Below are 6,321 nucleotides of genomic sequence, written 5' to 3' on the forward strand. Positions count from 1 at the left end.
TCTGCAGGTGGGGTCTCACCTGAGCAGAGTAGAGGGGCAGAATTCCCCCCCTCACCTGCTGCCCACTCCTCTTTGGATGCATAAAGTGCTTTGAAATCTGGGAGTAAAACCCAGGGGACATCACCAGGTCATTCACCTAAAATCTGCACTCACAGGAAGGTTGTCAGGCCAAGATGCTTTACCTGCTCTGGAGCTCCTGTGAGACTCAGCACCTGAGGCAGCTTCCAGGTAGGGACATCCTTCACCTGCTCCCCTGGGCTCAAACCAGGACACTGAAGAAAAGCAGGTGCCAAGAACAGGAGTTACAGAAATCCCTTTGCCACCAGCCCCTTGCACACCTTGTGTCCCGGACCAATCCCAGGGGATCACACTCCTGCATGGCAGTTCAAAACCCCACACAGCAGCACTCAAACAAACCTGGGGAGTCTTGGAACCACTGGAAGAATAGTCAGTTTGGGAAGAAGCTTGTGAAGTGCTTTGAGCTCTGCTAGTAAATCATGTTATTTTTAAAAGCTGTAGGAAGGCAAAAAGCACGAGCTGGGCTCCTGCTCCCAGCGAGCCAGGAGAGGTGGTTCCCCCATTTTCCATTTGCAGTGGTCATGGAGTGATTTCCCCTCCAAAATCCCAGTGCCAAGGCCACAGAGCAGCACAACCAGGAGAGGGGCATCACTACAAACACCTGGAGCAGACAGAGAGCTCTAAAACAAGCAGCTCACAGAGGACACTGGAAGCAGGGCACAGCTGGGAGGGTGGTAGGGCAGCAGCCCTGTGGAGCAGGTGTCTGTTCCCCACACGCCACAGAGCAGTGGTGGTGCAGCCAGGAGAAAAGCCACGTTCCTTTTTGCTTCCAGGAGCAACCACTTTGCACGGAAAAACCAGCCCTTGGCACCTCGGTGACGAGGCAGGTCCCATTTCCCCACATTGTTTGTCCCCCGGCTTGTTTCCTACATCCAAGTGGTTTTTAATTGCCTTCCACTAAGACCTGGCTCACCAGACAGGACCATGGAATGTGATGCTTGGAGAGAATGCCCAGGCCTGGGCAGAGCCCTTGAGGATGGGCAGAGGAAGGCAACATTTTAATTTTTTAATTTTAATTGCTGATGAAATCTGGGATTAATTACTGCCTTTCTAAACTTCCCATTACTGTTTAGCTGAGTCATTACAATTCAGAAGCACTTGGCAGTGAGTTGCCAAAACCCCCCGTGCCATTTGGGAATTAGACACCTGAATGCCTCTGTGGATGTGGGACCTGATTTAGGCTGTCAGTTATTCAGCACTTTTCTACTCTCTCCTCCACAATTTCCACCTCCTTTGTTCTGCTGTGAGACCCTCAAGGCAGAGACACCTTATTTAGGCACAATAAAACAGGACCTAGGCTTGTGCAGCGTTCTCTGCTTTCCAGGTTTCCTAGCAGAGGGGTTTTTTTCCCACATGAAAGTCCCAAGAATTGGGTGTTGTTTGCACCCAGGGAGCAGCTGCACCCACGTTAAACAGTCACTGCTTCCTTTCTCATGGGCTTTTCGGCAAAAGTGCCAGTATACAAACTGAAAAGGATATTTTTAGGTTGCTGAATCTCTTCTCTGCGAGCATTTGTTCCTGCAGCCTGCAAGCACAGGGACAGCACTGCCCCACAGGCTCTGCAGCTCCTGCTGTGCTGTTCCCAGGGCTGGAGCAGCTCTGCAGGGGGGTCTCCCCTGAGGGGCAGAGGGGCAGAATCCCCCCTGCCCTGCTGCCCACGCTGCTTTTGAAAATTATCCTGGAAAAATGGACCAGGGAACGCTGAGCTGGAGCTGAAAAGCACCTGCAGATCTGAGGTGCTGCTGTGCAGCTTTGGTGGGTGACTGGGAGTTTCCCAGGACAGCAGGAGCAGAGAGCCATGTTTCCCATCGTAAATCCCTCAGCCAGCTCCCCATCTCCACCTCGAACTGCCCAGAGCACTGTAAATCACTGGCACCCAAACACACAATGAATATCTTGGCGCTGCTCGCACTCCCTGAATGGCTTTGATGTTTATTGCAATCCCAGCTGCGTCCTGGTTATTACTGGGAGCTGTTTATATATCCAGGGCTCTCTGAGGAGGGAGCAGGCCCATGCTGGCAGCAGCACTCGGAGGGAATGTTTTCCAGCAGCAGAGTCCCCCGGGATGTGTGCGTGGAGCCGCGACACGTGGCGCTGATTGTCCATGCCCATCCTGCTGCCCGGCCCCACAATGGCACTTGAGTCCCTTCCTGTTCTGCACACATCCATCCCACTCCAAAGCAATCCAGCTGGGATGCTGAGCACCCTCCCCTAAAGAAAACACCCCATGGAACGGGACTTTTGATTATTTGAGTTGGCAGGGAAGGCATAACAGGCAGCAGTGGCCAGAAGTCAGAGCTGCTGTGCTTGGAAATAATGTGTGGATGTGTTTAGAGAAGCCAAGGCAGTTTATTCTGCAGCAAAATGCCAGAAAGGGCTCTCCATCCCTTCCCAGCAAGGCTGGGCACTTCTCTGCAGCAAAGCTCAAACATGCAGAGCAGGGTGAGCATCTCTGGGGAACTCCAGGACCAGAGCACTGGGGGAAAAGTGTTTATTTACAACAAACCCAAGGCATAGGTTTGCAAACTTCTAAAGTTCTCCAGTGTGTCCCTCAGCAGCAGGCTGAGCTGTGGTGGAAGAAAGCATTGAGTATGATCCTCTACCTCCTGCCCCAGCACCAGGGATGTGCCAGGGATGCTGGAGCTGTCCCATGGCAGCACAGGGCAACGTCACCTCCCTTGCCCTCAGTGCCCTCCCATCCCTAGAGGCTCTGTTCAGGCTTTCAGATTTCTCCTCATCTGTGCCAAAAGTGGTGGAATAAACAGCCAGATCATCACCTTTATTCCCCTCTTCCTTTGGCAAAGACTAAGTGCAGACAACAGCCCTGTCTTCAGCAATTCTTGATGCTTTCATGTGCTATGTAGACGAAAAAGCACCTGTGATCATTTCAGTTATCACAAGCAGCTACTTCTCCCCACAGGAAAACAAGACAATGGCTCCTGCAAAGGAACTTTGGAGAAGGAGGAGCTGTTTGAGTCTGGCAGTGGCTGAAGGGTATTGGCCCCCCATGATGATCTCAGCACAGTTCTTTTTGTGTTGAATGTGTAGAGTATCTGAAGGCATTTGCAAATCAATGTCCAGAATCACAGAACCGTTTAGGCTGGAAAAGCCCTCTAAGATCCTCAAGTCCAACCATTCCCCCAGCACTGCCCATTCCACCATGTCCCCAGAGTGACACATCTACACAGTTGTTAAAAGCAGAAATGGTGTTGAGAGCTGTTTAAGAGGAAGCCCAGAGACAAAGAAAAAACTTGGTAAACTCTTGGGATCGATGGAAACAGCCCAAGTCACCACACATTCTCCATGGAGCCAACTGTGTCCCTGGGGAGCAGGAGTGCCCTGCACCATCCCAGGTGATGGGTTCTTCCTCAGAAGTACATCTACCTCTTTAATAAGGGTAAATGTGTGCCTAAAACATTCTTTTTCTCCATTATATTGGTTGATTTAGTGTCTGTCCATAACCGTGTCTGTTATTAGCCTGATGCTCATTTTAACCTGCTCTTCAAAACCCCTAGAAAAGGCTATCCCATCAATTATCCAACACAGTTCACTCCTAGAAACTCTCTACCCTTATGTGAAGGCAGTTTCCTATTGCCCAGCCTTCCTTTTCTTTACTTCCCTTTCTGGTCCCATTCCCAATGGATTTAGAAAACCAACCAGTCCCTTCCCCTCTGTGAAATCAAAGATCTGATTATGTCTCCCCTTTCCTGGACTGACAAGGACAGTTTTGCCAGACTGCTGCCCAGTAAGCTGGAAGACAAAAACATGGAAAAGATCTGAAAAGTCAAGTCTGATTTTCACAGCCAAACCCCATCTGGAAAGCAAACACATTTTATTATGTAGTCACCATGGTTTACACACTGTTTTCCTTCCTGTTTGGCTGAGATCACTGTCATAAAGCCTCAGACACAAAAACAATTACGGCTCCAGAGTAGCTACATGAGGAAAATGGGATCAGTCAGGAGCTCACTGCACCCAGAGGGTCCTGAGGGGTGAGCTCGAAGCTCCTGGTAAGCCCACCCTGGCTGTGAGGGTCTCACTCCAGACACACAGCACTGCCAGGACACTCAGACAGGCTCTGCCAGACACCAAGAGCATAAGGACCCACCACAAAATTCATCTCCATCACCTCTACAACTCCCAGTATCAAGTCATGGCATCCCAGAATGGTTTGGGTTGGAAGAGACCTCAAAGCCCATCCAGTCCCACCCCCTGCCATGGGCAGGGACACCTTCCACCAGCCCAGGCTGCTCCAAGCCCTGTCCAACCTGGCCTTGGACACTTCCAGGGATCCAGGGGCAGCCACAGCTTCTCTGGGCAACCTGTGCCAGGGCCTGCCCACCCTCACAGGGTGGAATTTCTTCCCAATATCCCATCTAAACCTACTCTCTTTCAGTTTGAAGCCATTAGGGGGTGTTGCAGACAGTGGCTTCTCCAGTCCCAGCTGGAGAAAGGTGGGGACAGGTCAGAGCAAGAGCACATTAGGAGTTCCTGGTCCCCTCTTTGGTGAGAAATTGGGCCTGGAGGTGCTCTCTGTCCCAGGTGGCTCATGAGTGATGTGCAGCAGCAGGGGAGATGCATCTCACCCCCAGGGAGGACAGGTCCTGGCTGAGAACAGGCACAAGAGCACTGTCCTGCCACGGCTGGTGCTGCCTTGATCCCCATGCCCCCCCAAAGGGCTCTGCTCCTCACCACCTCCTGTGGCATCATGAGGGGACAGTGTGCTGGAAGGATTCAGCCCTCCCTGCTGGCCCTTTCTGTCCAAACCCTTTAGCTCTCCTGCTGAGATGGATCACTGATGGCATCAGACTCAGCTGCTTTCTGTACCTGTATTGTCATTTCTTTCAATTATCTTAACCACAGAGAGCACCAGGGTCACCAGCAATAACCATTTTAAAATCCCAATTAGCTTGTGCATTTCAACAGCAGACTCAAAAGTCACCTTCCCAAAGTTAAACCACAGAATCACAGAATATTCTGAGTTGGGAGGGACCCAGGAGGATCAGCTGGGTTTGATTTGAGCATTTAAAATGCATTTACATTACCTCTGTCCCCAAGTGTGAGAACTGGACATATCTTTTTCCCATTTTCAAGAGCAGCATTTGTAAATAGCATCTCATCTCACCACTGAGGGTTGGAGTAGTTGACCTTTAAAGGTTCCTTCCAACCCAAACTGTTGTGTTCTCTGTTTCTGTGATCACAGGAGCTGGGGCCTAAAGAAAACCACCAGGGATGCTGAGAGCAGGCAACACGGGGCACTGGGACAGGGATGCTTTGTCGTGAACCCAAAAGAAAACCAACCAAACAAAAAACCCCAAACACAACCACCTTTCAGTGGAGAAACTGGGGACTCAGAGCAACACCTACAACCTTGCATGGACCTGCAGGGTTACCCACTCCTCCGGGGAAGGCAGCACCAATCAGTCCCCAGGTTACAGCCCCCTCCAGACACAGACAAGGCTTCATCCACATCTGAGGGTACAAATACAGGGACAGAAGGATCAGAGGTAGGAGACGAGAAGGTGAATGTCCCCAATGGCTCCTGGAAGCCTTTACAAACCTCGTCCATCCGTGCCTTAAGGTCTAAAGGGAATAAAGCTTTAAACATGTGTTGTAACTCTCCAAACAGCTCCAGAGTACAAGTCATGTCCCCTTCTCTGCCAAGACTGAGCTGGAGGCAAACCAGGCAGCATTTCTGTGACCTTCTGTGAACCCATGGATTTCTATGGCCTCCCATTTTTCCCCTGAAACAGAGGGAGATGGCTCCCCAAAGGGTTCAGCTCCAGCTGGGGAAGAGAACCCTTATCCTGGCTGCATAAACTCCAGTCCTAATTTACTCAGAACCTGCACTCAGTGTTTCCTGCTTCTTCTTCGTAAATGTTTTTGGCAGAACCACCTGTTCCAAAGTCATTCCCACAGAAGATGAGGAAAACCCAAACCACACAAGGAACAAGAACACCAGTGCAGTAGTAACAGTCCCAGGTTAGCACCACTAACACTCTTCACTCTTTCATTTCAGGTTCCAGAGCCTCCACAAACTCCTCCATCGCTGCTGTAACAGGTACCTGCCAGCTTGGGATGTGTTTTATGTGTCTGTTTGGATGTGGATGCACATGGAAATGTGGGCATGCAAATGGGAGCCCACAAATGGGGACTTGATTCCAAACTCCCACCTGCTGAGGCACCTTCTCCTGGGATCCTGAGCTGCACACATCCATTCACCTCCGATCTGCAGGGACATGG

Source organism: Empidonax traillii, unplaced genomic scaffold (assembly GCF_003031625.1).
Source record: "Empidonax traillii isolate 1590-97213 ecotype Southwest subspecies unplaced genomic scaffold, ASM303162v1 scaffold697:size334835, whole genome shotgun sequence".
Lineage (NCBI taxonomy): Eukaryota > Metazoa > Chordata > Aves > Passeriformes > Tyrannidae > Empidonax > Empidonax traillii.